This window comes from Protopterus annectens, chromosome 3.part1 (genome assembly GCF_019279795.1).
Source record: "Protopterus annectens isolate FY-2018-M chromosome 3.part1, PAN1.0, whole genome shotgun sequence".
In the NCBI taxonomy this organism is placed as follows: Eukaryota; Metazoa; Chordata; order Ceratodontiformes; family Protopteridae; genus Protopterus; species Protopterus annectens.
The window spans coordinates 1,872,712,663-1,872,737,511 of NC_056732.1; the positions used below are offsets into that span (position 1 = coordinate 1,872,712,663).

Sequence of the window (24,849 nt, forward strand, 5' to 3'; positions counted from 1 at the left end):
TTTTGTTTTATTAAGTAACTAGGTGAATGAAGTGATCCAGATGACCCCCTCAGCCAGACCCGGAAAGAAATGAAACTGCTTGCAGTATTCTATGCCAACAATAAGAACAGAAAATCTGAACATAAGAAAACACTGTGTGTATATGACTATGCAAAGTAACTCAAATCTATACCACAGTAGAAATCAGAAACGATACTTCTGCAATAATTTACTGCTCTGATGTCCATGAATTTGCAGCCTGTCAATACCCATAAAAGTATACAATTATTTCAAAATATGTGTCAAGTTTTGACTCTTAAAGAATTAACATGGAACAGTCCTGACATCTGCAAGTAGTTAATCCTAAATATTCTGGAGGAGAGAAAGTCCCATAACTTTTACTAGTTTGAGGTTAGGAGAACAGACTGCTGAAGCACATGGAATTCATGCATATTTACAAAAAATATGCTGTACCCTTCCCAAGAAGAATCCTGTGCCCAAGGCATGGCCATGAGTAATAAGTAACCAAATGGTACAGTAATGAGCACAGGAGGCTGTCTATACAGCCCTGAATGGGCAGCCAGCCAACCCCAGAGACAAAGAAAATATATGCTCACTTTGGGGAGCTAAGAGAACAGAGTTCATTGTTTTAGTATGTAAAGACAAGAACCTGTGCAATTTATCAAAAGAAGCATATGACAAGTAAGGAGAATTCTACAAATGAAAGGCCAAGGGATTATAGATGTGAGGAGAACTCTACATATGGAAGGCCAAGTGACTATAGATGTGAGGAGAATTATACGTACGAAACGCCAAGTGACTATAGATGTGAGGAGAATTATACATACAGAGGGCCAAGTGACTATAGATGTGAGGAGAATTATACGTACGAAAGGCCAAGTGACTATAGATGTGAAGAGAATTCTACATATGGAAGGCCAAGTGACTATAGATGTGAGGAGAATTATACATACAGAGGGCCAAGTGACTATAGATGTGAGGAGAATTATACGTACGAAAGGCCAAGTGACTATAGATGTGAAGAGAATTCTATGTATGAAAGGCAAAGTTACTATAGATGTGAGGTGAATTCTACATATGGAAGGCCAAGTGACTATAGATGTGAGAAGAATTCTACATATGAAAGGCCAAGTGACTATAGATGTGAGGAGAATTCTACATATGAAAGGCCAAGTGACTATAGATGTTAGGAGAATTTTACATATGGAAGGCCAAGTGACTATAGATGTGAGGAGAATTCTACATATGGAAGGCCAAGTGACCATAGATGTGAGGAGAATTTTAAATATGGAAGGCCAAGTGACTATAGATGTGAGGAGAATTCTACATATGAAAGGCCAAGTGACTACAGATGTGAGGAGAATTATACATATGAAAGGCCAAGTGACTATAGATGTGAGGAGAATTTTACATATGGAAGGCCAAGTGACTATAGATGTGAGAAGAATTCTACATATGAAAGGCCAAGTGACTATAGATGTGAGTAGAATTATACATATGAAAGGCCAAGTGAAGATAGATGTGAGGAGAACTCTACATATGAAAGGCCAAGTGACTATAGATGTGAGGAGAACTCTACATATGGAAGGCCAAGTGACTATAGATGTGAGGAGAATTCTACATATGAAAGGCCAAGTGACTATAGATGTGAGGAGAATTCTACATAAGCAAGGCCAAGTGACTATAGATGTGAGGAGAATTCTACATATGGAAGGCCAAGTGACCATAGATGTGAGGAGAATTTTACATATGGAAGGCCAAGTGACTATAGATGTGAGGAGAATTCTACATATGAAAGGCCAAGTGACTATAGATGTGAGGAGAATTCTATATATAGAAGGCCAAGTGAATATAGATGTGAGAAGAATTCTACATATGAAAGGCCAAGTGACTATAGATGTGAGGAGAATTATACATATGAAAGGCCAAGTGAAGATAGATGTGAGGAGAACTCTACATATGAAAGGCCAAGTGACTATAGATGTGAGGAGAACTCTACATATGGAAGGCCAAGTGACTATAGATGTGAGGAGAATTCTACATATGAAAGGCCAAGTGACTATAGATGTGAGGAGAATTCTACATAAGCAAGGCCAAGTGACTATAGATGTGAAGAGAATTCTACATATGAAAGGCCAAGTGACTATTGATGTGAGGAGAATTCTACATATGAAAGGCCAAGTAACTATAGATGTGAGGAGAACTCTATATATGGAAGGCAAAGTGACTATAGATGTGAGGAGAATTCTACATATGGAAGGCCAAGTGACTATAGATGTGAGGAGAATTCTATATATGGAAGGCCAAGTGACTATAGATGTGAAGAGAATTCTACATATGGAAGGCCAAGTGACTATAGATGTGGGGAGAATTCTACATATGGAAGGCCAAGTGACTATAGATGTGGAGAGAATTCTACATATGAAAGGCCAAGCGACTATAGATGTGAAGAGAATTCTACATATGAAAGGCCAAGTGACTATAGATGTGAGGAGAATTATACATATCAAAGGCCAAGTGACTATAGATGTGAGGAGAATTCTAAATATGAAAGGCCCAGTGACTATAGATGTGAGGAGAGTTCTACATATGGAAGGCCAAGTGACTATAGATGTGAAGAGAATTCTACATATGAAAGGCCAAGTGACTATAGATGTGAGGAGAATTCTACATATGAAAGACCCAGCGACTATAGATTTGAAGAGAATTCTACATATGAAAGGCCAAGAGACTATAGATGTGAGGAGAATTCTACATATGAAAGGCCAAGTGACTATAGATTTGAGGAGAATTCTACATATGAAAGTCCAAGTGACTACAGATGTGAGGAGAATTCTACATATGAAAGGCCAGGTGACTATAGATTTGAGGAGAATTCTACATATGAAAGTCCAAGTGACTATAGATGTGAGGAGAATTCTGCATATGAAAGGCCAAGTGACTATAGATGTGAGGAGAATTCTACATATGAAAGGCCAAATTACTATAGATGTGAAGAGAATTCGACAAATAGAAGGTCCAGTGGCTATAGATGTGAAGAGAATTCTACATATGAAAGGCCAAGTGACTATAGATGTGAAGAGAATTCTACATATGAAAGGCCAAGTGACTATAGATGTGAGGAGCATTTTACATATGAAAGGATTAGTGACTATAGATGTGAAGAGAATTCTACATATGAAAGGCCCAGTGACTATAGATGTGAAGAGAATTCTACATATGAAAGGCCCAGTGAGTATAGATGTGAGGAGAATTCTACATATGAAAAGCCAAGTGACTATATATGTGAGGAGAATTCTACATATGAAAGGCCAAGTGACTATAGATGTGAAGAGAATTCTACATATAGAAGGCCGAGTGACTACAGATGTGAGGAGAATTCTACATATGAAAGACCAAGTGACTATAGATGTGAGGAGCATTCTACATATGAAAGGCCAAGTGACTATAGATGTAAGGGTTGGGACGGTGGCCTAATGGTTATGGTGTTTGCCTTACAAACACAAGGTGTAGGGTTTGAGTCTTACAAGGGATAATTGGCTAGGCTTAAAATGGCTCGCAAGGGCAGTTAGCTTAGTACTAACCTATGAACCTAACCTATGAACCTATGAGGAGAATTCTACATATGAAAGGCCAAGTGACTATAGATGTGAGGAGAATTCTACATATGAAAGGCCAAGTGACTATAGATGTGAGGAGAATTCTACATATGAAAGGCCAAGTGACTATAGATGTGGGGAGAATTCTACATATAGAAGGCCAAGTGACTATAGATGTGAAGAGAATTCTACATATGAAAGGCCAAGTGACTATAGATGTGAGGAGAATTCTACATATAGAAGGCCCATTGACTATAGATGTGAGGAGAATTCTACATATGAAAGGCCAAGTGACTATAGATGTGAAGAGAATTCTACATATGGAAAGGCCAAGTGACTATAGATGTGAGGAGAATTCTACATATAGAAGGCCAAGTGACTATAGATGTGAAGAGAATTCTACACATGAAAGGCCAAGTGACTACAGATGTGAGGAGAATTCTACATATGAAAGGCCAAGTGACTATCGATGTGAAGAGAATTCTACATATAGAAGGCCCACTGACTAGAGATGTGAGGAGAATTCTACATATGAAAGGCCAAGTGACTATAGATGTGAGAAGAATTCTACATATGAAAGGCCAAGTGACTATAGATGTGAGGAGAATTCTACGTATGAAAGGCCAAGTGACTATAGATTTGAAGAAAATTCTACATATGAAAGGCCAAGTGACTATAGATGTGAGAAGAATTCTACATATGGAAGGCCAAGTGACTATAGATGTGAGGAGAATTCTACATATGGAAGGCCCAGTGCCTAATGGCTTCTCTGCTATAGGGCCAAAGACATTTGGGGACAGTGTAGTATCCATAGTAGGCTGAGAAAGTATCCACTTATGGATTATTGTAAACATGGAAACAATGTTTGTAGCAGATACTTGCTGCTGGAAAAGTACCTACAGCACTCTGGGAAAGTGCATTATTTTCTTTTATTTATTGGTCCATGGGATTTGTATACCCTTAAGTTTTATTAGTTTTAAGTCCGGCAGTTAGAGCAGAGGATTAAAACTGTGAGCTGTAATTCCTTTTGTACAGGGTTGGAATCCCTCAGTCCTCATGTGTATACTGTATGACCATAAGAAAATTACCTAACTAGACGGTTTTGGGGGTCCCTGGAAATTTATTTTTATTTTATTTGTTCTTTCTTGACTGGGTTATTCCCACTATGTTAGTAGCTTCTTTTCAGGGAAGATTCAAGGTGGTATTTATACTACAGGGGGGAAATTTTGACCAGGAATTGGGAAACCTCCCCTACTGTTTTGTGTATGGGGATTCAGTCAGATGCGACACTTGTTGCTTCTGTTCCAAGTGCAAAGGTGGCTCGGAGAAACAGGGAGCACTATGGAGATGAATGGCAAGCATGATAATCTTACGGAGATTGCGGAATGTTTTGATGGAATAAGGCAGAAAGCAGTCGAGCCTTTGCAAGGCGGTTACCAGCCAGAGGATGTATTAACAGAGGAGATGAAAGAAAAAAGTGATGACAGAGTGGATAGGCAGAAGGAATTGTTAGTGAAAGAGGTTACACCTTCCAAGATATGGAGATGTTGTTTCAATTAAAGTTATACAAGGGAGAGGCCAAATCGCAATCAGAGTGTATTGTTACAACCATCCAGTCAGGATGGTTGCAGGATGTCTACTTGAAAGCTTTAAATGAGAAAAGTAAGCCACAAAGTGAGAAAGCTGTGTTGTGGCATGACATAATGGAGAGGATACAAGAAGAACAAGTGGAAGACATAAGAAAAGAAGAAATCATACACACAAACCATAAAACAAGGTGAAAAAAGAAAGAAAAGAAAACAGAGATGATAAGGAAGTATCATGTAAGAATAAGTAGTAAGAAGGAAAGGAAGCGTGAGAGGTATGAAATATGGGACAATGTTATTGCACCACTGGGTATCTCACCAAGAGTGGCAAGAGCATTTATTCATACAAATAACGACTCATTTTGTGACATTTTCTATGAAACTGGACAGTGTATGGAAAAATATCTAGAATATGAGAAAAAAAGATGATAATCCTTGGAATTTACATAATGTACAAGCATTTAATAGAGAAGTGAAAAAGAAAACGTTTGTGCAATTTTGTATTGAAGTAGAAAAGGACACTTTGAGGTACTATTTAATAACTGTGTACAAAGATGTTATGGACATTTCACAAATTTATGACAATAGAGGTTTATAGATGGGAGACTGGGATTGTGGTGGTGTTTTTCAAATGAAAAATGAAAATATAATACATGTACCTAATATAATTAATGTTAATGGAAATAGAGGGTTTGTGAAATAATGGGGTAAACCAAAGACATGTTTTTCTTTTTTTTTTTTGTGTGGTAAGAATGATAATTTAATTGGTAATTGTGATAAAAGGAAGTGTTTTATTTGTGGAAAAACAGGTCATGAAGCAAAAAGATGTAGACAGAAATATATAAAATGTGAACTAATGGGGCCTTCATGGACTGAGTGTGAGGTAAATGGAAAGGAAATAGGAGAAGGGATAGAATATCAAGTAAAAGAGAATGCTAAAGAGCACAATATAGAAATGGGACAAGCTGATAAGCAAAAGGAAGACATAATGATAAACGTAAATAAGTAATAAGGCCATGTCCAACCCAGAATTGATGGACATGCTCCACCTAAAGAAAACCTTATCCCATCGAGCCACACGCTCTAGGGATCTAAAACTCACCACAAGAATAAATAGGACGTGCTGGAGGGATAGATTCTTGTCCCAGATACTTCCCATGCTTTGGAACAAGATCCCAATCTACATTAGGCAGAGCTCCTCGCTAGCACTCTTCAAAAGAAACCTTGACGAGTGGATTGGAAACAGAAAGTTTACCCCGGGGATCACTTCAGTGGCTGTGCTGGACAGAGGCACAGAGAACTAATCTAAGGGGGGGGGGCGGCAAAAGCCAACACATTCTGGCTAGGCTTATAAATGCCTTCGGGCAGATAGCCTAGTACCTATCTATGACCCTATGAACCTATAAAAGAATTAAGTATGAATGAGGAACACCAAAAGTAAGTTAAAGGAAGGGAAGATGAGAGTAGTAATTCGTGTAAAGAGGGAGATGGAAAGTGGGTGATGATTAAAAGAAATGTTATTGGAAAAAGAGTTAAGGATAGAAAACATAACGTTAAAAAATATAGGTTTGGAAAGAATTAAAAAGGAAAAGGAGAAGAACAATAAATATTTTCTCAGAAGGTGAAAATCTTAGCTATAAATGTGAATAGTATAAAGAATGTTAAAAGAAGGTTAAGTATGTTGGAATGGTGCGAGTCGCTTGGCATGGATATTATAATATTATTAGATATGAGAATTTTAACAGAGGGAGAAATGAGACAGGTGAATGAATTATGGGAAAGTAAAGTTATATAGAATGCAGGAGTCCATAAGTGATCAGGTGTAATAATTTTAAGTAAAAAAAATTGTAGAAAATTTGGATTATACACAAGTGATACTGAGAAGAATGACAATACTAGATGCAAGATAAAACAATAAACCATACACAATTATTGCAATATATGCGTATATTTTACAGAAACAAAAGGAGATAACGTTTAGCAAGTAATTATGTTAGTATTAATATGCAAATAGTATTTGTAGGAGTATTTGTAGGAGATTTTAATTGCGATTTAAGAGAAAGGAGAAAAGGAGCAGCAGATGTGAATGCAATTTTAGAGATATTAAAATGTGGAAAGTTGTATTTAAGGGATAATAAACATTGGACATATAAAAGAAGCAATCTGAGAAGAGAAACTGATTATTTTATGACTTTGGAGTCATTTTTGAACTTAAAAATGATATACAAGGGGATAAAAACAACAGGGTTCTCAGATCATGTAGCAATCTGGATAGAGATACAAGAAAAAAGTAAAGGCATTAAAAGAATAAATAAAACAAAATTAAATGAACAACCAAGAAAAAAATGACTACACCATTATGGGTGGACCAAATAGATATGAGACCGTTCTTTAAGTACTGGACAAGTTGGTGGGTAAGTTTAAAAGAAAAATATTTAAAAAAAAAAAAAGCTTTTAAAATGGCAAAAGATAAGATAAGAACAATTATAATAATCTTAGTTAACAAGCATTTAAAGAGATAATAAGTAATAGAGAAGGATTTGTGGAAAAAGAAAAAAAGATAGATGAAATTAATCAAGAAAAAATATAAAAAATTATTATTTAAACCAAAGATATTTTTACATGGAAAAAAGAGGAAGTGGCATCTTACCTAAATAAATTGGTAAAAGAAAATAGGAGAGTAATAAGAAAATTAAAAAATGAAGAAGGGAAATCATGAATATGCAGAAAGAAAGAATGAATGTAATAAAAGAAAATTCTGAAAACATTTGCTGAAAATAAAATGAATACAGGACATAAATGCCAATTAAAGAAATTAACTGAAGAAGACAAGGAAGTAATAGAAAAAAAAAAAAGATTTCAGTGTAAGAATTATTGAACGTCTTGAAAACAGTAAATGTAGAATCAGCTACAAGATTGGATGGAATTAAATATTTAATATATAAAGATATGTTAGAATTGCAAAAAATAATTTTAGAGGTACTAAATGAATGGCTAGAAAAATAAATTGAAGATAAAAAAAAAAAATAATATATATATATATATATATATATATATATATATATATATATATATATACACACACACACACACACACACACACACACACACACACACACACACACACACACACACACATTTATAGATATATATATATAGGAGCAATGAAATTTGTATGGAAAAAAGTAAAAAAAAAAAAAAAAAAAGGTTCATAGGAGGTTACTAGGCTAATGGCTCTAGGGCCTTTACAAGCCTAGCCATGTAAAAACCTGAGTAACTTTATTGACCTTAGTTAGATGGTCATTGTTAGCAGAGTGATTCTGTGATCAGCAGTGACTGCCCCTGTCCATGAGGAACACAGATGCCACCCCCAGGGTGAATTTATGGTCACTCATCCAGTTGTCAAAGTTGTGCTTGAATAGGGTCATTGAGGAGCTCTGCTTCACATGGACTAGGAGCTTATTCCAGAGAAGTGCCATTTGCTGGGAGATATATCTGCCTCTCCAGCATGTTCTGCTGATGTCACAGGCTAGGTTGAGAACCCTGGAGTGGGTGACCCTTGCCCCAGCTGATTTGCAGATGCGCAGCATTTCCATTAGGGCTGGGTCTGAGGGTCTGAGACTGCTCTGTAGGCCAGGCACAGGTCGCTTGTCAGCAGCTTGTATGATGCAGAGTGCAGTGACAGCATTTTCATTTTTTTCATGTAGGTCATGTTTTGGAGGCCCTGGATTCTCTTGGTTAGAAACCTCTGTGGTCTCTCCAGTTGCTGCAGCTGCCTAGTGATAGTGAGGTACATGCAGAATGGAGCCTTGTACTCAAATAGTGGTCTGATAAGGGTTAAGTACAGAGGAGTTTTAACCTTCCTGGTCTTGGATGTAATGCCCCTGTTTATGAGATGTGCAATGTAGAATGCTTTTCTTACCACTATGGACACACAGTGATCAAAGTTTATATTGTTACCAACCTGTGTTCCCCAGTCTCACATCACTGAGTTTGAGCCTAGAAGAGTGCTATCTACATCATAATTAGCAGAGGCTACTTCTTTGCAAAAGGAGATAAGAAGGCATTTTTTTTTGTGTTAAGTTTTAGACCAGAAGTTAGGCATTGGTCTGTGTCAGCCCTTTCTGTAATATGTTAACATCATTGGGGAACTCTTTCTTATAGAGTTTACTATACAACACATATATATTTATAAACACATGTACATATATTTTGCATTCATTTTTTTTTATTTTTACATATACCTTTTAGATGTGGTTTTGACAAAGTATTGTATTGTGATTTTTTACAATGTTCATAATGTTTAACAACTTTACAATGTTGTTTGGCGCTCATTAGTTAGCCACATGACTTATTTTTAATATAAAAGGCTGTCAGTGTGTTTTTACATTTGTTCTGAGGAAGTCAGCTGATTGGACTGACGAAAGTGCTTAACTTGTTTTAATAAATTTTTCCTCCAAAGGGAGTTCATGTATGTGGATTCTTCTCTTTACAGTCCTTTCTGTAATATGTTAACATCATTGGGGAACTCTATGATTGCACCCAGTTTATAGTCAACTGCAAACTTGGTAAGCCACAGGCCATCAACTTTTGCCTGGACTTCAGAGAAATAGATTTCAAACAGTAGAGGGCCCAGCACATATCCTTGTGGTACCCCACTGGCAACTGGTCTACTGCTGTGTGCATTCTGTCAGTAAGCCACTTGGCTACCCATATAGTAATGTATGGGTTACTCCCAAGCTGGAAGAAGTCCTCTAGGATACACAAATGGGAGACTGTATCAAAAGGCCTTGGCTAAATCAAGATAGGCAGTATGAACTGTTATGCCCTCATCCAGGGCTTTTGTGAAATTCTCAAAGAAGTCCACTAGGTTTAATAAGCAAGATCTACACTTGACAAAACCAAACTGCGTCAGATCAAGAGTTTAAATGTCACCTATGTCCTTGTAGATAAGGTCCATGATGATTCTTTCCCTGGTCTTGCAGATAAGGCTGGTTAGGCTTATGGGTTGACAGTTCTCATGGTCAATTGATGGACCCCCTTTGTGCAAGGAAATTACTGTTGCTGTTCTATACTCTGCCGGGACAAAAACAGTTCTCAGGCTATGGTTAAACAGAGTGCCAAGTGATACTGCTAGGTCTTGTTTTAGACTGTTTAGTAAGCAGCCTGGAATGTTATCTGGTCCCATAGAGGCCATGCTTTTGGCCTTGGAGAGTGCTTGTATGACCCGTTCTTTGGAGATACTTGGTAGAGGACTGATGTCAGGACTGCTTTGGGGTATGTCTGTTGGGGAGAGGGGTGTGAAGTTATTGTCAAATCTGTTGACTAGCAGGTTAGCAATTTCCACAGGTTCAGTGTGAGTGTTACTGTCCACTATAAGTTTAGCACACATCTGTGCATTCCCTTTTAGGTTTAGGACATAGCTAAAGAATGCCTTATGATTGTCATTAGCTAGGAATGCTAATTTAGACTTGTAGCTAACCTTGGAGGACTTAACTAGATATCTGATTTGCTTCTTCAAGCTGTGGAGGGTATTCTTCCTCCATTGAGTAAATTCCCACCTCCTCTTTGATATCAATGTTTCTTTTGTTGTATAACTTATTTATACTTACAGTCCACTAGGGTAGCTTGTTTTTTCGGGAAGACCTGGTTTTGTTCCTGTTAAGTACAGCCGAGTCAATGCATTTGTTTAAGTGGCTATATAAGGCATCTGTGTAATCCTGTGTATAGGAGTCACTGTTGGCTATGTTGGCAGGGGCTTGAAACTTTTTAATCTGTCACTTAGTAGGCAATAGTTTGCTTTGGAGAAATTTATTATTTTTTTTTTACTCTTGTGGGGGTGTCAGGTTTGAGCTTTACTTCTTTACTTCAAGAGAGACAGATTTATGGTCTGACTCACCAGGGAGGGCAACACAGGAGGGGGCAGTGCAGTGACCTTCCCGTGTTAGTGAGCACTAGGTCGAGGACATTTCAACCCCTTGTGGGGGTGCAGACCAGGTATTTCATGGCATTTGAATTAAAGTCTGAAAACTTCAAATTGATCATGTTTCTGCTCATGTAAGTTGCCCAATCAATGGAAGGATAGTTGAAATCTCCCATGACGAAGGTGTTTGGCTGTACAGTGACTGACTCTAGCAAGTCCAGGTAGGTGGTGTGCTTCTCCTGATTCATGGTGGGGGACCATAGCTACATAGCTAATGATGTGCAAGAGTATTTCACCTGTAGTTAACTGGACCTGGAGGAGCTCAAGAGATCTGGACTGTTTCACCAATCTTGAGGTGTATTTGGATTTAATGAAGATGGATAACCTCCACCTTTGGTTCTTTCATGCTCATTTTGGGGTCTGAATGTGTGAATGGCATTGTAGCCTTGTACGGCCGGGGTGGTCTCTGCTGCCTTGAACGAAGTCTCAGTGACTGTACAGATGTCAGCATCTTCCAAGGTGAGGACTGCTTCCAAGGAGTGCAGTTTATTGTTTAAGCTCCTAGCATTAAGCAGGATGACCTTGAGTTAGTCTCTAGTGGCTTTGTTTACATCGGAAGTTTTGTATTCTGGACATCGCCTAAAAAAGACACTATGGGGGTGGCAAGAGTCTTTGCCAGTATCTGAATGCCTTGAGGAGACAGGTGAAGGCTCTCTCTGACAAAGCAGCATGGACTTCCCAGGCAGATACTGGATCCCCCTGTAGTGACACCAGAAGCTACACCAATTAACAAAATCCATCACTTTTTGGCTGTACTGTGGCATCATTCTAGGTGAAGGTAGAACGCTGCTTAGGGCTAGGGACATACTTTCCTGGGACACATAACTTATGTATTTGGTCATATCTCTCTTCATATAGTCCAGAGAGGTACATCTCTATTCATTCAAACCAACATGTACTTTAACACAGTCATAACAGTAACTGTTGCCGAGGGACTTGAGTGCATGCGTGAATTGATGGATGCTGGCCCCCGACAGGCAGCTGACCGTGACCTGTTCAACATGGTGAGGGGGACATCTGTGTGTCTCACTACTGAGCTGCCTATGACCAGAATATTAGATTTAGAGGTGTTTTGCCTTAGGGGTTAATTTTTGAGACACTGATGTGTGTGTTGTTATGTGTGGTGGTGGATTCTGTTCATGTAAGAGTATGTGTATGTTCTTTGCATTTGGGAGTTCTCTGGTCTTTTGGTAGGCTCTTACTGAGTACCTCCATGTATATGGGTTATAGGTTCATAGGTTCATAGGTTCGTACTAGGCTATCTGCCCAAGGGCATTTATAAGCCTAGCCCATAGTTATTTGGCTTTCGCCACCCCTTTAGTTTGAATAAAACTATGTCTATTATTTTGCTGTGCCTCTGTCAAGCAGTGACACTGAAGTAATCCCTGGGGTATATCTGCAATCCCCCATCCATTGGTCAAGATTCCTCTTGAACAAGGCCAGCGAGGTGCTCTGCCTCATATGTACCGGGATTTTGTTCCACAGCATAGGGAGTCTCTGGGTGATGAATCTGTCCCTCCAGCACGTTCTATTAATAACCGTGTCAAGGTTTAAGTCTCCGCCCTTGTGGTTCTGAGGGATCTAGATTTTTGAGGTGAAGCATATTCATCAAATCAGGGTTTGACATGGCCTTATATGTCAGGCACAGGTCACCTCTGAGCAAGCGGTATGAGACTGAATAGAGCTGGAGTTCTTTCAGTCGGGCAGCATAAGACATATTTTTGAGACCCTTTATCCTTTTGGTGAGGAACTTTTGGGGCCTTTCCAGCTGCTGCAGGTGTCGGGTCAGATACATTCCGAATGGGGCATTGTACTCAATCATAGGTCTAATGAGTGATGAGTACAGGGGACGATGACCTCCCTTGATCTAGATGTGAATCCCTTCATGATCAGGTGGGCAATGTAGAAGGTTTTCCTAACTACTTTAGCAACATGAGTGTCAAGCGAAGGCTACTGTCAACCTGGGTCCCCAGATCCCTGATGACTTCTTCTGTGCTCAGTGGATTGCCACCTATATGGTAGCTAGGGGTAACCTTGTTTTTCCCGAAGGGTATGACTATGCATTTCTTGGCATTTAACTTTAGGCCATGGCTCTGGCACCAGTTATCTGTTTCTGTGAGGCCCTTCTGAAGGATATCTGTGTCAGATGTGTTTTCGACTATGGCACCCAGTTTGCAGTCATCTGCAAACTTTGTCAGCTATAACCCTCCTGTGTTTGCTTGTACTTCAGAAAAGTAGATGCCGAACAAGAGTGGACCCAGGACTGATCCCTGTGGGACACCACTTGTGACAGGCTTTGAGTCTGACATGGCTCCAGCAACTCTGACCCTGTGGGTTCTGTCACTTAGCCAGTTTGCAACCCATCTTGTGATGTATGGGTTTACATTCAAGCTGATGAGTTTTTCGATGATACCTGAGTGGGGTATTGTGTCAAGGCCTTTGCCAGGTCAAGGTAGGCTGTATGGACTGCCTTTCCTCATCAATGGCCTTGGTGAATGTCTCGAAAAAGTCAACCAAGTTTAAAAGGCATGATCTGCCTTTGACAAAGCCAAACTGGGTTGGATCCAAAGTCTGCAAGTTCCCTATGTCTTTATTTATGAGTTCCATTATGATCCTCTCCATGGCTTTGCAGATAAGGCTTGTCAAGCTAATGGGACGGTAATTTCCAGGGTCGGTGTAGGCACCGCCCTTGTGAAGTGGGACCACAGTCGCCGGCGCCACTCCTTGGGTATGTATCCTGAGGTGAGGCTAAGATTAAACAGCTGTCCTAACTGCGGGTTTAATTCCTCATTGAGTTCGTGGAGCACACAGCCGGGGACACCATCCGTCCCATGGATGCTGTGTTTTTGCTTTGGAGAGCAGTTCTCACCTGGGTGTTGGAGATGTTTGGGGGCTACAATCCTCTGGTATAGATATCTCTCCTTTGGGGAGGGGGAGAAGTTTGCACTGAACCTGTCAGCCAGTATGTTGGCAATGTGTGTAGGTTCAGTAATCTTCACATCATTTTGAACTAATTCTGAGCATATCTGGGAGTTTCCTCCTAGGTTTCTAACATAGCTAAAGAAGGCCTTATGATTGTCTTTTGAGTCCTTGGCGATTTTTCTCTCAAAATTTGCCTTGGATGATTTTATGAGAGCTCTTAGTTTTTACTTATAATGATCAAAGGTGTCTTACCTTTCAAGGATTTTGCTCTATCTTGTAGTAGCTTCCTCCTTTTGTTGTAGAGCTTGTTTATGGCTGGGGTCCACCAGACTGGACGCTTGCCTTTGGTACAAAGAGTCTTAGTTTTGTTTGGGATTGCCTGATCCATGCAGTCCTGTAGGTGCTGGTAGAAGGCATTTGTAAGTGATTCAGCGGTTTGAGTAATGTTTACCACTGGCTCAGGGGCCTTAAAGGAGACCACATTAGTTTTAGAAGTGTGAAGTCGGCTTTTGAGAAGTTTTTCACTGTGGTCTTTTTATTTCAGGTGGGGGCGGATGAGGACCTCCAGCGAGATTAGTTTATGATCTGATCTCACCAGTGAGGGGTATACTTCGGTGTTGAACATTTTGATCCCATGTTCGTGATGATGAGATCAAGTATGTTTTCTCCTCTTGTGGGGATGGTGACTAGTTGTTCCATGGCATTTGAGTTTATGAACTCCAGGAACCTTTGGGCTAGAGTGTTTGGGCTTGAGTAGTGTTCCCAGTCTATATTAGGGTAGTTGAAGTCACCTAGTATGATGGTGTTTGGAGATACATTTATCCCTCCATTGTTTTCAGGAAGGCCATGTGAGGTTCCTGAGTTTGAGAGGGTGGCCTGTAACATGCTACAAATTGCAGAGCAGTCTTGCCTATGGTTAATTGCACCTGGATGGTCTCCGATGCATCGTGCGTTGCCACCAACCTTGAGGTGTGGGTGTCCTTTATGAATATGGACACCCTCCTTTCTTGGTGTTGTCCGGATTTTGGGGCCGAACGCATGATATGAGGTGAAACCTGCTAGTGCTGGGGTGCTCTCAGGAGCCTTGAACCAGGTTTCTGTCACAGCACAGACATCGATGTTCTCCATACTGAGAAGGGCCTCGAGTGCGTGCATCTTGAGATTGAGACTTCTGGCATTGAGCAGCATTACCCTTAGTTTTTTTACTTTTTGTGTTCTAGGGTGGTAGGTTGACAATTTGAGCCTTGCCTAAAAAGGCACTATGGGGTGGCAAGACCCTTTGCCAATATCCGGAAGCCTAGGGGTGACAGGTGCAAGCCGTCCCTCGAAGCAGCGTGGCTTGTCCAGCATGTCATCCCAGGCAGACAGACATTGGATCCCCTTTGAATGACACCAGAATTTAAGCCAATTATTAAAGCTGATCATCTTATCACTGTATTGTGGCATCATTCTAGGTGAAGGTAGGATACTGCTCAAGGTCAGGGTCATACCTGCCTGGGCTACATAATCAGAGAGCTCCTCAATGTCTCTTTTCATGTAGTCCAAGGAGGTACGTCTCAGGTCGCTGACACCAGCGTGGACAATGACTGAGTCGACTTGTACCTGCTGTTGAGAGACCTGAGTGCTTGTGTTATGTGGTGGATTCTAGCCCGACAGGCAGCTTACTGTGACCTTCTCCTTACTCAGTCTGGTGAGCGGGACGTCAGTGTGTCTGACTATGGAGTCACCTATGACAAGTATGTTTGGTGTTGTATTTGGCCTTAAGGGCAGTGACTGCTTTGCACACTGATTTTGTTGTTTATGTGTTGTTTGTGTGGTGTATTGAGTTTGCAGTTGCTTGGGTGTCTGCTTTGGAGGCCTCTGCTGTTTAGGTAATTTTTACTCAGAGCCTCCGAGTATGTCTTAGTGTGTTTATGTGTTTGATTCAGTGGTGTGGTTGAGTTATGTGAGACTGGTATTGTGGTGTGTGTAGTTGCCTTCTCCTCCTGCCTGGTCTTGCCAGTCCTGAGTTGAGAGAGCTCAGCCTCCAGTCTGGCTAAATAGCTGCATCTCTCACAAGTGTTAGTGTTACGTGGGAGGAGGAGAGGGTTGTCCGTGTACATGAGACAATTGTAACATTGTCTCAGAATTCCCAGATTCACCAACTGGGCAGGAGAGGACGCCAGCATCTGACCCTTCGACATGCTAGAAAGAATTATGAGTTGGTATGAGACAGAAAAGTAGTGGGCTTAGCAGGGAAGTGGGCACTCCTGGGGGGTTTTGCTAGTGAGAGATTTGTATAATATAGGAGTGCTTGACCTGCAAAGAGAATGCTTATAAGACAAGGGATATGCTTATAAGACAAGTGCTGAGCTTTTGAGAAGAAAAGCTATTTGGAACAAGTGCTGCACTTTTTAGTGTAGGTGTAAACTGTTTAGGTTCCTAACAGAGCAGTTCTAAAAATTGAAGAACAGACTTTCTGGAGCCAGAAAGAGTTTAACCTTGTTTAACCGGCGCTGCCCGATGCTGCTCTAGTGGCAACTCCGCTAAAGCACGTTAAAGCGTGCTTGATAGCAGGGGCTGGAAAGAAGCAGGAATAGACCCAAAAGGGAAAATAAAACTACAGTTTCAAGTCAGTAACCACCTCACGGGGGCAGGGAAGCTGCTCAATGTTAGTCACTGCCACTGATCAACAGAGAGACCCTCCTCCAGCCCAAGCAAAAATGGCCTCACAGAAACTTTCAAACAGTTCAGGAACAGCAAGCCTGTAACTGGACTTTTTTAACTCTCAGAAAAGTGGGAAAAAAGCAAGATTTTTTTGTTTGTTTTTGTTTTTTACAGAGATAGCAGAGGTTCACAAGTAATATCAAGTTATAACAGTGCAGTAAATGACCCCACACAAGAGTGCTAGGTCAAGGACAGAAAATATGCAAGTTTTAAGAAAAAAACGATTTAAAATTAAGTGCAAACAGGAATTTCAGCAAACAGATTTTGGTTGTGCTCTAAATACAGCTACTAATACATAAATCAAGTTTAACAAGCCAGAAAATGCTCAAGCTAGGCAGCTATGCAGAAAAACTTAGCAAATAAACAGAGAAAAAATACTTAAAATCTCAAAAGTGGCTCCCTTCTTCTCTCAGCGTTTTTTCCTCTTGGAGGGTGCTTCACCAACAGCCAACAAGCCTGAAAAGACGCCCAAACCACGAGGCAACTGGGTATCTTGACTTTATCTTGTGTGAAAGGGGAGATTTGTGCGCTGATAACTTCTTGTATGTCTTGTTTATTGTTATGTGAGAGAACTGATTCTAATTTTATGGTATAGTTACATCTCTCACATATTGTATTTGTTTGCTTTAGGAGCAAGTGGCTGTCAGAATATAAACTTGTAAAACAAAACTACAACAAATTCCTGGAATGGCTTTATTAAGTAAAACGTAAGTGCTTTTGTCTTGAATATTGAAACTTCATCATTACTATTTTAAAAAAAACATTCTAGGAGTTTGTTGTGGTTTTGTTTTACAAGTTTGTGGACTTTGGTCCATATTTATCTGGCTGTCAGTATACATGAGGCAATTTCTACATTGCCTCAGGATGCCCATGTCAATCAGGTTAGCTGGAGAAATGGTGGGAAACTGTCCATCCATTATGGCAGGTATATATTGTAGTAACTAGTGGGGATGGGCTAGGTGGACCAGGGTTTGGGAAACTGTCCATCCATTATGGCAGATGTATACTGTAGTAACTAGTGGGGATGGGCTAGGTGGACCAGGGTTTGGGAAACTGTCCATCCATTATGGCAGATGTATACTGTAGTAACTAGTGGGGATGGGCTAGGTGGACCAGGGTTTGGGAAACTGTCCATCCATTATGGCAGATGTATACTGTAGTAACTAGTGGGGATGGGCTAGGTGGACCAGGGTTTGGGAAACTGTCCATCCATTATGGCAGATGTATACTGTAGTAACTAGTGGGGATGGGCTAGGTGGACCCGGGTTTGGGAAACTGTCCATCCATTATGGCAGATGTATACTGTAGTAACTAGTGGGGATGGGCTAGGTGGACCGGGTTTGGGAAACTGTCCATCCATTATGGCAGATGTATACTGTAGTAACTAGTGGGGATGGGCTAGGTGGACCGGGTTTGGGAAACTGTCCATCCATTATGGCAGATGTATACTGTAGTAACTAGTGGGGATGGGCTAGGTGGACCAGGGTTTGGGAAACTGTCCATCCATTATGGCAGATGTATACTGTAGTAACTAGTGGGGATGGGCTAGGTGGACCAGGGTTTGGGAAACTGTCCATCCATTATGGCAGATGTATACTGTAGTAACTAGTGGGGATGGGCTAGGTGGACCAGGGTTTGGGAAACTGTCCATCCATTATGGCAGATGTATACTGTAGTAACTAGTGGGGATGGGCTAGGTGGACCAGGGTTTGGGAAACTGTCCATCCATTATGGCAGATGTATACTGTAGTAACTAGTGGGGATGGGCTAGGTGGACCAGGGTTTGGGAAACTGTCCATCCATTATGGCAGATGTATACTGTAGTAACTAGTGGGGATGGGCTAGGTGGACCAGGGTTTGGGAAACTGTCCATCCATTATGGCAGATGTATACTGTAGTAACTAGTGGGGATGGGCTAGGTGGACCAGGGTTTGGGAAACTGTCCATCCATTATGGCAGATGTATACTGTAGTAACTAGTGGGGATGGGCTAGGTGGACCAGGGTTTGGGAAACTGTCCATCCATTATGGCAGATGTATACTGTAGTAACTAGTGGGGATGGGCTAGGTGGACCAGGGTTTGGGAAACTGTCCATCCATTATGGCAGATGTATACTGTAGTAACTAGTGGGGATGGGCTAGGTGGACCAGGGTTTGGGAAACTGTCCATCCATTATGGCAGATGTATACTGTAGTAACTAGTGGGGATGGGCTAGGTGGACCAGGGTTTGGGAAACTGTCCATCCATTATGGCAGATGTATACTGTAGTAACTAGTGGGGATGGGCTAGGTGGACCAGGGTTTGGGAAACTGTCCATCCATTATGGCAGATGTATACTGTAGTAACTAGTGGGGATGGGCTAGGTGGACCAGGGTTTGGGAAACTGTCCATCCATTATGGCAGATGTATACTGTAGTAACTAGTGGGGATGGGCTAGGTGGACCAGGGTTTGGGAAACTGTCCATCCATTATGGCAGATGTATACTGTAGTAACTAGTGGGGATGGGCTAGGTGGACCAGGGTTTGGGAAACTGTCCATCCATTATGGCAGATGTATACTGTAGTAACTAGTGGGGATGGGCTAGGTGGACCAGGGTTTGGGAAACTGTCCATCCATTATGGCAGATGTATACTGTAGTAACTAGTGGGGATGGGCTAGGTGGACCAGGGTTTGGGAAACTGTCCATCCATTATGGCAGATGTATACTGTAGTAACTAGTGGGGATGGGCTAGGTGGACCAGGGTTTGGGAAACTGTCCATCCATTATGGCAGATGTATACTGTAGTAACTAGTGGGGATGGGCTAGGTGGACCAGGGTTTGGGAAACTGTCCATCCATTATGGCAGATGTATACTGTAGTAACTAGTGGGGATGGGCTAGGTGGACCAGGGTTTGGGAAACTGTCCATCCATTATGGCAGATGTATACTGTAGTAACTAGTGGGGATGGGCTAGGTGGACCAGGGTTTGGGAAACTGTCCATCCATTATGGCAGATGTATACTGTAGTAACTAGTGGGGATGGGCTAGGTGGACCAGGGTTTGGGAAACTGTCCATCCATTATGGCAGATGTATACTGTAGTAACTAGTGGGGATGGGCTAGGTGGACCAGGGTTTGGGAAACTGTCCATCCATTATGGCAGATGTATACTGTAGTAACTAGTGGGGATGGGCTAGGTGGACCAGGGTTTGGGAAACTGTCCATCCATTATGGCAGATGTATACTGTAGTAACTAGTGGGGATGGGCTAGGTGGACCAGGGTTTGGGAAACTGTCCATCCATTATGGCAGATGTATACTGTAGTAACTAGTGGGGATGGGCTAGGTGGACCAGGGTTTGGGAAACTGTCCATCCATTATGGCAGATGTATACTGTAGTAACTAGTGGGGATGGGCTAGGTGGACCAGGGTTTGGGAAACTGTCCATCCATTATGGCAGATGTATACTGTAGTAACTAGTGGGGATGGGCTAGGTGGACCAGGGTTTGGGAAACTGTCCATCCATTATGGCAGATGTATACTGTAGTAACTAGTGGGGATGGGCTAGGTGGACCAGGGTTTGGGAAACTGTCCATCCATTATGGCAGATGTATACTGTAGTAACTAGTGGGGATGGGCTAGGTGGACCAGGGTTTGGGAAACTGTCCATCCATTATGGCAGATGTATACTGTAGTAACTAGTGGGGATGGGCTAGGTGGACCAGGGTTTGGGAAACTGTCCATCCATTATGGCAGATGTATACTGTAGTAACTAGTGGGGATGGGCTAGGTGGACCAGGGTTTGGGAAACTGTCCATCCATTATGGCAGATGTATACTGTAGTAACTAGTGGGGATGGGCTAGGTGGACCAGGGTTTGGGAAACTGTCCATCCATTATGGCAGATGTATACTGTAGTAACTAGTGGGGATGGGCTAGGTGGACCAGGGTTTGGGAAACTGTCCATCCATTATGGCAGATGTATACTGTAGTAACTAGTGGGGATGGGCTAGGTGGACCAGGGTTTGGGAAACTGTCCATCCATTATGGCAGATGTATACTGTAGTAACTAGTGGGGATGGGCTAGGTGGACCAGGGTTTGGGAAACTGTCCATCCATTATGGCAGATGTATACTGTAGTAACTAGTGGGGATGGGCTAGGTGGACCAGGGTTTGGGAAACTGTCCATCCATTATGGCAGATGTATACTGTAGTAACTAGTGGGGATGGGCTAGGTGGACCAGGGTTTGGGAAACTGTCCATCCATTATGGCAGATGTATACTGTAGTAACTAGTGGGGATGGGCTAGGTGGACCAGGGTTTGGGAAACTGTCCATCCATTATGGCAGATGTATACTGTAGTAACTAGTGGGGATGGGCTAGGTGGACCAGGGTTTGGGAAACTGTCCATCCATTATGGCAGATGTATACTGTAGTAACTAGTGGGGATGGGCTAGGTGGACCAGGGTTTGGGAAACTGTCCATCCATTATGGCAGATGTATACTGTAGTAACTAGTGGGGATGGGCTAGGTGGACCAGGGTTTGGGAAACTGTCCATCCATTATGGCAGATGTATACTGTAGTAACTAGTGGGGATGGGCTAGGTGGACCAGGGTTTGGGAAACTGTCCATCCATTATGGCAGATGTATACTGTAGTAACTAGTGGGGATGGGCTAGGTGGACCAGGGTTTGGGAAACTGTCCATCCATTATGGCAGATGTATACTGTAGTAACTAGTGGGGATGGGCTAGGTGGACCAGGGTTTGGGAAACTGTCCATCCATTATGGCAGATGTATACTGTAGTAACTAGTGGGGATGGGCTAGGTGGACCAGGGTTTGGGAAACTGTCCATCCATTATGGCAGATGTATACTGTAGTAACTAGTGGGGATGGGCTAGGTGGACCAGGGTTTGGGAAACTGTCCATCCATTATGGCAGATGTATACTGTAGTAACTAGTGGGGATGGGCTAGGTGGACCAGGGTTTGGGAAACTGTCCATCCATTATGGCAGATGTATACTGTAGTAACTAGTGGGGATGGGCTAGGTGGACCAGGGTTTGGGAAACTGTCCATCCATTATGGCAGATGTATACTGTAGTAACTAGTGGGGATGGGCTAGGTGGACCAGGGTTTGGGAAACTGTCCATCCATTATGGCAGATGTATACTGTAGTAACTAGTGGGGATGGGCTAGGTGGACCAGGGTTTGGGAAACTGTCCATCCATTATGGCAGATGTATACTGTAGTAACTAGTGGGGATGGGCTAGGTGGACCAGGGTTTGGGAAACTGTCCATCCATTATGGCAGATGTATACTGTAGTAACTAGTGGGGATGGGCTAGGTGGACCAGGGTTTGGGAAACTGTCCATCCATTATGGCAGATGTATACTGTAGTAACTAGTGGGGATGGGCTAGGTGGACCAGGGTTTGGGAAACTGTCCATCCATTATGGCAGATGTATACTGTAGTAACTAGTGGGGATGGGCTAGGTGGACCAGGGTTTGGGAAACTGTCCATCCATTATGGCAGATGTATACTGTAGTAACTAGTGGGGATGGGCTAGGTGGACCAGGGTTTGGGAAACTGTCCATCCATTATGGCAGATGTATACTGTAGTAACTAGTGGGGATGGGCTAGGTGGACCAGGGTTTGGGAAACTGTCCATCCATTATGGCAGATGTATACTGTAGTAACTAGTGGGGATGGGCTAGGTGGACCAGGGTTTGGGAAACTGTCCATCCATTATGGCAGATGTATACTGTAGTAACTAGTGGGGATGGGCTAGGTGGACCAGGGTTTGGGAAACTGTCCATCCATTATGGCAGATGTATACTGTAGTAACTAGTGGGGATGGGCTAGGTGGACCAGGGTTTGGGAAACTGTCCATCCATTATGGCAGATGTATACTGTAGTAACTAGTGGGGATGGGCTAGGTGGACCAGGGTTTGGGAAACTGTCCATCCATTATGGCAGATGTATACTGTAGTAACTAGTGGGGATGGGCTAGGTGGACCGGGGTTTGGGAAACTGTCCATCCATTATGGCAGATGTATACTGTAGTAACTAGTGGGGATGGACTAGGTGGACCAGGGTTTGGGAAACTGTCCATCCGTTATGGCAGATGTATACTGTAGTAACTAGTGGGGATGGGCTAGGTGGACCAGGGTTTGGGAAACTGTCCATCCATTATGGCAGATGTATACTGTTGTAACTAGTGGGGATGGGCTAGGTGGACCAGGGTTTGGGAACCTGTCCATCCATTATGGCAGATGTATACTGTAGTAACTAGTGGGGATGGACTAGGTGGACCAGGGTTTGGGAAACTGTCCATCCATTATGGCAGATGTATACTGTAGTAACTAGTGGGGATGGGCTAGGTGGACCAGGGTTTGGGAAACTGTCCATCCATTATGGCAGATGTATACTGTAGTAACTAGTGGGGATGGGCTAGGTGGACCGGGGTTTGGGAAACTGTCCATCCATTATGGCAGATGTATACTGTAGTAACTAGTGGGGATGGGCTAGGTGGACCAGGGTTTGGGAAACTGTCCATCCATTATGGCAGATGTATACTGTAGTAACTAGTGGGGATGGGCTAGGTGGACCGGGGTTTTGGAAACTGTCCATCCATTATGGCAGATGTATACTGTAGTAACTAGTGGGGATGGGCTAGGTGGACCGGGGTTTGGGAAACTGTCCATCCATTATGGCAGATGTATACTGTAGTAACTAGTGGGGATGGGCTAGGTGGACCGGGGTTTGGGAAACTGTCCATCCATTATGGCAGATGTATACTGTAGTAACTAGTGGGGATGGGCTAGGTGGACCGGGTTTGGGAAACTGTCCATCCATTATGGCAGATGTATACTGTAGTAACTAGTGGGGATGGGCTAGGTGGACCAGGGTTTGGGAAACTGTCCATCCATTATGGCAGATGTATACTGTAGTAACTAGTGGGGATGGGCTAGGTGGACCGGGTTTGGGAAACTGTCCATCCATTATGGCAGATGTATACTGTAGTAACTAGTGGGGATGGGCTAGGTGGACCGGGTTTGGGAAACTGTCCATCCATTATGGCAGATGTATACTGTAGTAACTAGTGGGGATGGGCTAGGTGGACCAGGGTTTGGGAAACTGTCCATCCATTATGGCAGATGTATACTGTAGTAACTAGTGGGGATGGGCTAGGTGGACCAGGGTTTGGGAAACTGTCCATCCATTATGGCAGATGTATACTGTAGTAACTAGTGGGGATGGGCTAGGTGGACCGGGGTTTGGGAAACTGTCCATCCATTATGGCAGATGTATACTGTAGTAACTAGTGGGGATGGGCTAGGTGGACCAGGGTTTGCTTCTAAGACTAACAAACGCAGCTATTCTGTGGAGGGCTAAGGGTGGAAGACTGCATCCCACAGCCAAGTTGCTCTCTGGGTATTAATGCGCAACTACATTGCACACAGAGCACCAGTGGAGCTAACTAGGGTTTTCTAGCACCTATCAAAGGAAAATTGTGTTTGTAAGTGTGAGTCTATAGATGGCAGCACTAAACCTTGGAGAACCTCCACCAAACTGAGCGCAAAACTAAGCAAACATGGATCTTAAATACAAGCAAAGTTAATCAGTTTTAAAACAAGCTAACCAAGAGGAAATCCCAAAACTGAGCCTTTTTCTAGCAATCTGCAACTCAGATGGGTCATGGGCTACATGCTGCTGCCATAAGGGTGCAGGAGGGCCTTCTTAATGCAGAATAGCTGGTTTTAGTGCTCAAGTAATACCAAACAGCCTAGATTCAGCAAATCTGAATCTAGCCTATGTATGAAATACAGTAGTACTAGAAATTCAAATGCAGAAAAAAGTCATAGCTTTAAAAACAGCAGAAATGAAGCAGCAATTAAGCAAGATACAATTTAAAAAGTGCAATGCAAGCTTAAAACATACTTATTTTTTGTTGAACACAGTGGATGCCTTGGATTTATTTCAGATTCACTCCAGATCTCTGGCTAAGGAGACCAGTAGTGTTGAATAATGTAGATTATAAGATATTTATGAAAATAACAGAGAAAGGAACAGA

General features: G+C 42.2%; 1 protein-coding gene across 1 annotated transcript in view; it reads right to left on the bottom strand.

Annotated features, from left to right (window-relative positions):
* Nucleotides 1–24,849, bottom strand: part of LOC122798796 (piggyBac transposable element-derived protein 5-like) — a 123,501-nt gene that overhangs the window by 25,861 nt on the left and 72,791 nt on the right. The gene's annotated exons all lie outside the window — the stretch shown is intronic.